General features: G+C 55.8%; 1 pseudogene; it reads right to left on the bottom strand.

Annotated features, from left to right (window-relative positions):
- Positions 1-503: 503 nt before the first annotated feature.
- On the bottom strand, positions 504-9,141 carry LOC119273730 (annotated as a pseudogene).
- Between the last annotated feature and the right edge of the window lie 1,406 nt (positions 9,142-10,547).

Below are 10,547 nucleotides of genomic sequence, written 5' to 3'. Positions count from 1 at the left end.
GTTTTTTCTATAGCATTTTTTTCCTTGGGTAATGTTGCCTTCATATTACTGTTGGCCTTGCGGAGTTTCTATAGACCTTATGCAAAATTATGTACTCCCTCCGTTTCTTTTTACTCTGAATATGAGCTTGTCTCAAGTCAAACTCTTCAATGTTTGACTAACTTTTATACAAAAATAATAAATACAAAATTGACATCATTAGATCCTTTTTTGAATAAATTTGTCATATTATATTTATTTGGTATTGTAGATCTTGATATTTTTCCTATATAAATATATTCAAGCTTCACAAAATTTGGCTTCGGACAAATATAATAAATGGAGTAAAAACAACAGAGGGAGAACATATATGCCTTTCCTTGTCTATATGTGCCTCATAGATGCAAACCCAAATGGCTAATATCTCGATGCCTATGTATGCGATCCTTTTTATGTGTGACCGTATGCATATGCATACAGCATACATGCATGTACTGGACTCGGGATCTGACTGAGTTTGGATCTCAGTACGGGAAGCCGGCGTTCGGTTGATGGAGCCCCTGCTGCACTGTCTCCTTCCCGGCAGGGAACTCCGGAGGCGGCAGCATCACATTAAGCCATTGGTCTATCTACATGTCTAGCCCTGCGTCGAACCCCGGCGGCTTAGGCATCGTCATCTGCATATGCTCCATATCCATCCCGGCGGCCAACCCTGGCGGCGAAGGCGTCTCCTGCAAATCCATCCCGGCGGCGACCACCTGAGACGGAGGCAGCGCCGCCATCACCATCTGCTGCATATCCATCGCGGCCTCGAACTCCTGCTCCTGTGGCGAAGGCAGCAGAAACCAGGGCCGGCCCTGGGCCATGGCGAAGAGTGCGACCGCCTAGGGCCCAGCCCGAGCAGGGGCCCATATCCTGTAATGTATGTGTACTACAGGATGTAGAAGGAAAAAAGAAGAAGCAGCGATGGCAGCAGGCCCAGCCATTCTGTTACGCGCACGTTGCTCTTCCTGAGAACGCCGCTGTCACCTCTCGTTTCTTCTCCCAGTCTCCTTTCTTCAATAGTTTAACTTTTCCCCAATTAATTGACCCAAGTTCCCAAAGACTGGCGCTACAAACAATGCTAGCCAATGGATTGTTTCATTGTATTATTAGTCCTTCATCATTTGATGGGTTCCTCAATCCTGATTCTTCCATCTTTTAAGTACTCTGTGGCGACAAAGCCTCGATGGGCATCAGCGAGGACTAACGCGGCGAACAAGCCACACACCACCCCGATGCTCGAGGCGTTGAGGGCAGCGCAGGCCGCAGCGTGTTCCAGCGACCGGTGAGAAGCTGGCCGTGGCCGTCGGGGCTGTGGCGAGGCGAGGGGCCAAACTGTGAAGTTTCTGAGTTTTAGACTGCACGTAGAAACTGGAACTCCATCCCGTCGTTGGCGGTGCCGCTGCTGCTACCGAACTCGAAGGTGCTGCCACCGAAGATATGGGGCGGCGACAGCGGGCCCACCTCCGCCATGTGGCTCATGTGGGAGTGCATCGCCTTGAGGAGAACCTGGTTGGCGCGATCGGAGACGACGCCCTTCACCTGCATCAGCACCGCAAAGAAGGTCGCCATGTCCTTGTCCCTAGGGCTGGACGTACGAACGGGCTTTTTAGCTCGGCTCGAAGCTCATTCTAGCTTGGCCCGACTGGGCTCAGCCCGTCAAGTGAAAAGGACGAGCCGAGCTGGAAATATAGGCCCGTTCCGCGACCGAGCCGAGCCTGTTTTTGCTCGGTCCAGCTCGGTGGCCCGTTTCGTAACACAATCAAATTTTAAGATTCCACAGCCAGCGCTACACAAGCAGGCTAAGCCCAATACGAAGTGAACGCCTTTTCCCTGACCTACACGAGCAGCATGCACCCATGCACCACATCCTGCACTGTCACGGCCCCTGACATGGCGACCCCACCGACTGCAACCAAGACAGCTCCTGTTGGGCTGGAACGACCTCGCCGACAGCCCAAGCCCAACAGTCGCTTCCCGGCCCAAGTGTGGGATACCACGGGCAGGGTTAAAGGGAGACCGAGCCCTCCTGCGTGAGGTGGCGATTAACTAGTTGTATCTGGCGGCGGCTACCTTCCCGATCCCCTTCTTTCCCTCTCAGGAACCCTAGCTCTCGATCGATTCTGTACCAAATCCTGTATCTGTGCGGAAATTGACTAGCGGGAGCGTAACAATTGGCATCAGAGCCACTCCGATCCACCCACAAAAATTCTCCACTCCCGAATCTGGCCGGGCGTTTCCCCTCCATCATCCAAACCCGTCGGGGCAAGGCGACCGCCATGGACGACCACACCAAGGCGCTGGCGGACCTCATCACGGCCATCACCGCGCTCACCACCAAGATCGACGCTCTCCAGCCCGTGGTGCTCGAGCTGCAAGGTTGGAAGCCCGTCGTCGAGAGATCCATGGAGGAGCTGCGACAGGAGGTTGGCAGCCTCCGCACTCAGCTCGCCGACAAGGCCCCGCCGGTGGACAAGGCCAAGGAAGCGGCGCCGACCCAGGTCCGCCTCGCGGATCTGCCGCCCCTGCTTCCCCTACTGGTGGAAGCGCCACGGCCGCAACACGGCGGTGTCCCCGATCTCGGGCCACAGAGCCACGGCGTCACAACAGATCTTCGGGGGAAATCGTCGGGGGAACCATACACCCCGCGATTGCCTCCGGCCACTGGTACGTTCGACTCCTATCATCAAGGGGAGCACTCGTTCTCAGGGGACCGGGGTTATCATAGCCTACCACCACCGCCGCGTTTCGATTTTCCGATTTTCGACGGTACTAGCCCGAAGGCTTGGCGCCTCAAGTGCGAAGCCTACTTTCGGGTATGCACGATCAGTCCGGACGCGTGGGTTAGTTGTGCTGCCATGTACTTCACCGAGGGGGCGCTCACCTGGCTGCAATCCTCGCAAGCGCACCTCCACTACCCAGATTGGGGTGAATTTGCCGCTGCCATTTGCACCCAATTTGGGCGAGAAGAATTTCAAAATCTTCTCCGTCAGTTCAATAGGCTTAAGCAAACTGGGACAGTGGCTGAATATGCTGAGCAATTCACGCAAATTATGCATCAACTCTTAGTTCACCACACCTCTTGGGATCCCGCTTTCTTTGTTACTCAGTTTATAGATGGGTTACAGCGCGATATCCGCGCGGCTGTTGTTTTACATCGCCCAAAAACACTGGATACTGCTGTGGATCTTGCATGTTTGCAGGAGGATGTGGTGGAGACATTCAGGCGAGAGGACAGGCGGCATTCCTTTCCGCCCACGCTGCCGGGGAGCAGCCGTATGGTGCCCCGCACGGCTCTTCCTTTGCCGCTGCCCCCAGCACGACCGAGCGCACCTCCGCCCGAGGCGCGCCAAGAGGATCGTCGCGCCTCCGACAACACCAGGCCGGCGACAAGCGACGACAAGCTGGCAGCTCTTCGTGCCTATCGACGCGTCAAGGGTCTCTGCTTCACGTGCGGTGAACGGTGGGGGCGCGACCACCGTTGTGCACCCACGGTGCAGCTTCATGTAGTGGAGGAGCTCCTGGAAATGTTTCAAGCTCAGACTACAGACAGTACAACCGAGGAATCCACTGCGGCCGAGGCTGATTGCTGCGTGTTGTCTAAAGAAGCCCTGGAAGGTGCTGAATCAGCCACAACCATGCGGCTCCATGGCTAGGTTCAGAAGCGAGAAGTGCTCATGCTCGTGGATTCTGGATCATCGCACAGTTTCGTCAGCTCGGAGTTGGCAGCACAATTGCAAGGTGTTCGGCAAGCTCGTCATCCTTTGTCAGTGCGAGTTGCCAATGGGGGAGTGCTTCGCTGTGAACAGGAGATACCTGCCTGTTCTTGGCGCTCCCAAGGGGTTCAGTTTTCTACAGATCTCAAGGTCCTGCCACTGGGGTGTTATGATGTGATCTTAGGCATCGATTGGCTCGCGCGTCACAGCCCCATGAAGGTTCATTGGCTTGAGAAAACCATGGATTTCGAATATGAAGGCAAACAAGTTCACCTCAGCGGTGCTCAAGCGGATGTCACTCAGTGTCAGCAGATCGCGGGCCGCGAACTGCGTGAACTCCTGGATCAGAAGGCCGTGACCCGAGTGGTGCAACTCTGTGCTCTCACCGGCGACATGGAAACACCACCTATTCCACCCGAAGTTGCTGAACTCTTGGAACAATATGCGGTGCTTTTTGAGGAACCCAATAGCCTGCCTCCTCAACGCTCGTTCGACCACGCCATTCCACTGGTGCCTGGAGCTCGGCCAGTTAACCTCAGACCATACAGGCACAACCCAGCGCAGAAGGACAAAGTGGAACGTCAAGTCTCAGAAATGCTCGCCCAGGGGATAATCCAAGCTAGCTCCAGCCCGTTCGCATCTCCGGTTCTTTTGGTGTAGAAAAAGGACCTTACCTGGCGATTTTGTGTAGACTATCGGCATCTCAATGCAGTCACTGTCAAGAATCGCTACCCTCTGCATGTGATTGAAGAACTTCTTGACGAGCTAGCAGGGTCACGGTTCTTTACCAGCTTGGGTCTAAGGGCAGGTTACCACCAGATTCGCATGCAACCGGAGGATGAGCATAAAACAACGTTTAAAACCCACCACGGGCACTTTGAATTCAAAGTAATGCCGTACGGTGTCACAGGGGGTCCGTCAACTTTCCAAGGGGGCATGCACATTGTGTTACACCCACTGGTTCGTCATGGGGTGCTGGTCTTTATCGACGATATTCTGGTGCACAGTCGTGACATGGACACTCATGTGCATCTTCTTCGTCAAGTGTTCCAACGCCTACAAGAACACGGCCTGAAAGTGAAGCGTAGCAAGTGTTTTTTTGCCCGTACACAACTCAGATATTTGGGGCATGAAATCAGCGCCGAGGGTGTCCGAACTGACCAAAGGAACATCACTGCAGTGCAGCAATGGCCCGTACCAACCAATGTCAAAGAAGTTCGTGGGTTTCTGGGCCTTGCGGGTTATTACCGCAAGTTCGTCCGAGGCTTCGCAGTCACCAGTCGCCCACTGACCGATCTGCTCAAGAAAGGGGTAGTTTTTCGCTGGACAGAGCTGGAGGATGGCGCCTTTCGCGCTCTGCAGCATGCCTTGGTCACTGCCCCAGTGCTGGCACTACCTGATTTCACGAAGACCTTCGAGCTCGAGACCGATGCTTCGGACTTGGGAATTGGCGCAGTTCTCTCCCAGGACAAGCACCCGATCGCGTTTCTCAGTCATGCGTTAGGCCCGCGCAACAGACAGCTATCCACCTATGAGAAGGAAGGATTGGCCATTCTTATGGCCGTGGACCATTGGCGTGCATACCTGCAAAACGATGAGTTCATTATTCACACGGACCAGCGCAGCCTCATCCATCTCGAAGATCAGCGGTTGGCCACGCCATGGCAGCAGAAGATCATGGCCAAGCTGCTCGGGTTACGTTACCGCATCGTCTACAAGAAGGGCATCGACAACCGAGCTGCTGATGCTTTGTCTCGCAAACCATGGCCACCCCAAGGCGACCTCGCAGCCATCACCACCGCAGTACCGGCGTGGCTGGAAGCTGTTCAGCAAGGATACGTGGAGGATCCAACAGCACAGAAGCTTCTCACACGCCTGGCGACCTCGACAGGTGATCTGGATGGGTTTCATTTGCAGAATGGAATCATCAAGCAACACGGGCGAATTTGGCTTGGCGACAACGTGGAGTTGCAGAAGCAAGTGTTGTCTGCCTTGCATGCTGGAGCAATCGGAGGCCACTCGGGGTTCAATGCCATATACTGCCGGGTGCGCCGGCTATTCACTTGGCCAGGCCTTAAGCACCATGTCAAGATCTTTGTGGAAGCGTGCCAAATTTGCAAGCAAGCAAAACCGGAGCGGGTGCGATATCCCGGGCTACTCGAGCCGCTACCAGTACCAACCCAAGCGTGGCAACTCATCACTATGGACTTCGTGGAGGGCTTGCCTCGTTCCTATGGATGAAATTCCATCCTTGTCGTCGTGGATAAATTCTCACGGTATGCCCATTTCATAGCCCTGCCGCACCCTTTCACTGCGTTCCAAGTGGCTCAGGCCTTCGTTGCTAACATTTACAAATTGCATGGCCTGCCGGAGTCAATCATCTCGGATCGCGACCCGATCTTCACAAGCACCCTCTGGAAGGAGTTGTTTCGGCTTACGCACACCCAGCTCCGCATGAGTACAGCACGACACCCGCAGACGGACGGGCAAACAGAGCGGGTCAATCAGTGCCTGGAGACATTCCTTCGTTGTTTCGTCAATGCATGCCCAACCAAATGGTGCGTCTGGCTTCCACTAGCGGAGTTCTGGTACAATACTTCGCCGCACTCGGCCCTGGGTACGTCTCCTTTTGAGGTCCTCTATGGCCATGCCCCTCGTCATTTCGGCATCGTCGATCTGGTGGCATGTACTTCTCCAGACCTGGCAGACTGGCTTCAAGACAGGGCGCAGATGGCGGCACTCATCCACCAACATCTGTTGCATGCACGACAGCAGATGAAGGACTCAGCAGACAAGCGCCGCTCTGATCGCACCTTTGCTGTTGACGACTGGGTTTTCCTCAAATTGCAACCCTACGTGCAGCGTTCGGTGGCCACCCGTACTAATCAAAAGTTGGCATTTCGCTACTTCGGCCCGTACCAGGTTGTCCAGCGCATTGGTGCCGTCGCATACAAGCTTCGCCTACCGGAGTCCAGCACCGTGCATCCAGTCTTCCACGTCTCCCAGCTCCGTCAAGCGCTACCGCCCACGGAGCAGGCGCAAGTTCAACTGCCAGCAGCAGCGGCTTCAAGTCCGGTGCCAGAAGAGATCCTGCAGGACCGTCAAGTCCAGCGGGGCGGCACTTAGGTACCACAGGTCCTGGTACGGTGGACAGATCAACCATCTGAACTTGCAACTTGGGAAGATCGCATGGAGCTGCTGCAACACTTTTCGAGGGCGCCAGCTTGGGGACAAGCTGTGTCTCATGGAGGGGGGGATGTCACGGCCCCTGACATGGCGACCCCACCGACTGCAACCAAGACAGCTCCTGTTGGGCTGGAACGACCTCGCCGACAGCCCAAGCCCAACAGTCGCTTCCCGGCCCAAGTGTGGGATACCACGGGCAGGGTTAAAGGGAGACCGAGCCCTCCTGCGTGAGGTGGCGATTAACTAGTTGTATCTGGCGGCGGCTACCTTCCCGATCCCCTTCTTTCCCTCTCAGGAACCCTAGCTCTCGATCGATTCTGTACCAAATCCTGTATCCGTGCGGAAATTGACTAGCGGGAGCGTAACATGCACCATCCCCGCCGCCGCCGCCGCCGCACACATCGGTCGCTATCAGTCGCTCCCAGCCTCCCTCCTTACAATCTCTTCTTCTTTCCAACGCCATCCATTGATCTGCCATTCTCTTTCCAAGTAAGAAAAGGAGGGGGTGACGTTGCGGCGGCGCTGGGCAACATGCCGCAGGGGCAGGACAACGCGACCCCGCTGGACGCTGCGCCCACGCATGCCATCGTCGACACGCACGCACGCAGGCATGATATCGCCACCGAGCGCACGCACGCACGCCGGTGCTCGCGCGCTACCCATCCTCGTCCTTCTCTGCTCCTAGTCCTCCCCAACGTCGGCCGTTGCTTCCCCGCCTTATCCTCAAAGCCGCACCGCCACTTCCATGCCGCCACACTGCCCACGTCGCTCGCCGTCCCGTCACGCACACACCATGCTCTGCTCTGGCTCGCCGCTCGCCACTCATGCACACAGCAGTACCGCATGCACCAAGACTCCTCTGTCCACTCACGAGCCGCTCGGGCTGGACCGAGTCAGTGCAAAAACGAGCCGAGCCACCCAAATGCAGCTCGTTGGTTTCACGAGCCTAGCCGACAGGGCCGAGCCGGCAAAATCCAAGGCCCTGTGCCAAACTCGAAAATGGGCCTTACCTCACCAAATCCTTGATTTTATTTTGTTTCTTTCTACGCTTTTGGTAACCAGATTCATGTTTTCTAATCGAAGACATGACTTGGATCATGCAATACGAGACGCTTAATAGATGAAAAAATTAATAGCTAGAAGATTTTTGCAGAACTAAATAGGGGATGTAAATCGCAACTCACAATCAAGGCCTCACGTGATCGCCGGTTATCAAAGCGACGACCCTTAAGAAATTGGAGATCGGAAGATGGCTTGAACCTTCCATTCCTTCATGTCCTCCCTGCCGCGCTGCCGTTCGTGGTCCTGCTCTCCTGGAGGAGACCGAAGAATGGATATAACCTACTATTTAGCTTAACTCGACCGCCGGAGGAGAAAATCAAGAGATTGGCTTTGTTTGTCTCAATGGATCGCTGGATTTTTTTTCTTAGGCAAATCGATCACTTTTTTTGAGAGAAGGCAGATCGATCGCTGGAAGATCGATCGCTGGATGAGGCGCACGTCCCAATCGGGGCCTGTTTCACCCAGAGGAAAGACGGAAGGAGGCCCGTGTACAAAGGATAAAAGACCCAGCCAATTGGACTTTGCCTAGCCGTGCGTACAAAATCTGAGGCCCCTGAAAACTGGGCCCCTGTGCCGGCGCACAGGTTGCACCCCCATGGGCTCGGGCCTGCTAGCCGAGCCAAGCCGCTCCAGAGCAAGCTAAACTGTGGCTCGGACCTAACTCGGCTCGGCTCGGCTCGTGTCCAGCCCTACTTGTCCCCCATGTCGCCCATGATTCGGGTCGAACCAAGCCTCTATATGGTCCCCCGCAGAACGCTATTTCGCCATGGCCTTGTCCGTGCGCCCGGTCCAGCTTTTCGAGCTTCTTATCTTCGCCGGCAGCGCCCTCCCCCGCGCCCTTCCCAGCATCCTCCCCCGCCAGCAAGCGGTCGTCGGCAGCGCCCTCCTCCCTCGCGCCAGCCCCAGCAGCCTCCCCCGCCAGGAAGCGTTCCACGACGGAGTCGACCGAGGGATGGCCGAAGGAGATGGCCCTGCAGCGGGGAGAGAAGGCGAGGGCGGCCACCTGGGCGCCGGTCAAGACCGACAGATCGGTGGCCTTTGTGAAGAACCCCACGCGGCGCTTGGAGTAGCAGACGTACCGGGCATCCTCCTGCTCGATCCGGCCGATACCGGTCTTCTTCGGGCCGCTGCCACCTCTCCGGTTGGGCGGCGCCATTGCTCGCTTGCTCGGTGGCTAGCCTCAAAGAAAGGGAAGAAGAGGAGTGGTTGTGGGTGTGGCTTCGTCTCGGGGTCGGGGGGGGTGGGGGGGTTATATAGATATGATTGGGTATGCGCTGAGTTGTATACATTAAACTCACGCGTCAAAGGATAACTACGTACAACGTATTATTTAGAAGGGAAACGTTTCGAGCCGGCAGACCGGCCGAACTTTCCGCCGGTTTCGTACGCCACGCTGGCGCTCGCGCCCACGAAAACAAACGTTCCCCTCGACCAAGTGTACATGGGCGGGCCCGCGCACGAAACTGCTTTTCTCCTTTCCTCTTTTCTTCAACCCCCAGCCGGCGACGAAGTGCTACCACCGGCCGGCGAGATGTTGCATCATTGCTCTACCGGACGGCGAGGAGCACAAGAAGGGCGTGAGGCGGAGCTCGCCGCCGTCGGCCTCCATCCCACGCGCCAGATCCTCGACGGCCTCGTCCACGGCCGGGAGCTACTGCTCCATCCCCTGCCCGCGCGGCCACCATGACCGCCGCCGCGACGCACATTTTGCTCGGAAATGAGCCGGTGAGCCTAGTAGATGTGGAGCGGCCACGGTGGAGCCTTGCATGATGGTTTGATACGAGCGACTGCTATTTGGGGAGTGCACGCGATGCTGCTGTTCTGCCGCCCATGGCCGGTGCTGCCAAGGGCGCCATATGCCGGCGAACTAGCAGAAGCCGACGTGCTGCGCGGGAATGCTTCAACCGGCTACGACGAAGCTGTTAACGGCACTGGTCGAAGCTGCAACCAGAGACATAAATTGCTACATGCGCCATTATTTCTGCAGGGACAAGATAAAACAGGTGTTACAACCGGTGCACATAGGAGCTACAACCGTCAAAGCCAAATGCTACGACCGGTGACAATTTTGCTGGAACTAGAGAGAGAATGAGTTTCGATGGACATGCATCAGAGCTGCAACAAGTACTGAAAAATGCTACATCCGGCAATCAAAAAAGCTACATCCGGCTTTAGAAAAAGCTTCAACTAGATATGGGGTAGCTCGAGGTCGGCCACCGCGCAGCGCAAAAAGCTGCAACCGGTGACGAGAAAAGCTACAACCCGCTTCTAGAAAAGCTTCAAACAGAAAACGGCTAACTAGTAACGGCGGCCGGCGAAGATGAAGCTGTGTGGCCATGCTACAATGGGCGCATGGCGAGCTACGACACGGCCGGTGGTGATGCTGGAACCATCACCTGAATATGCTACATTGTTTTTGTGTTGGAACCGGCATTTTTCTTTTTGCTACGACCGTGTGTGGTTTTTTGCTACTAACGTCCACAATTTCTACTACATCCATTTTCTCACGAAGGCCAGATGCCGGTGGTGGGTTTCTGTGAATTCCTGCGGTGAGATCCAGCA

This window comes from Triticum dicoccoides, chromosome 3A, assembly GCF_002162155.2.
Source record: "Triticum dicoccoides isolate Atlit2015 ecotype Zavitan chromosome 3A, WEW_v2.0, whole genome shotgun sequence".
Lineage (NCBI taxonomy): Eukaryota > Viridiplantae > Streptophyta > Magnoliopsida > Poales > Poaceae > Triticum > Triticum dicoccoides.
Note: the sequence above shows the minus strand (reverse complement) of the source record. Positions and strands in the feature narration are given on the sequence as shown.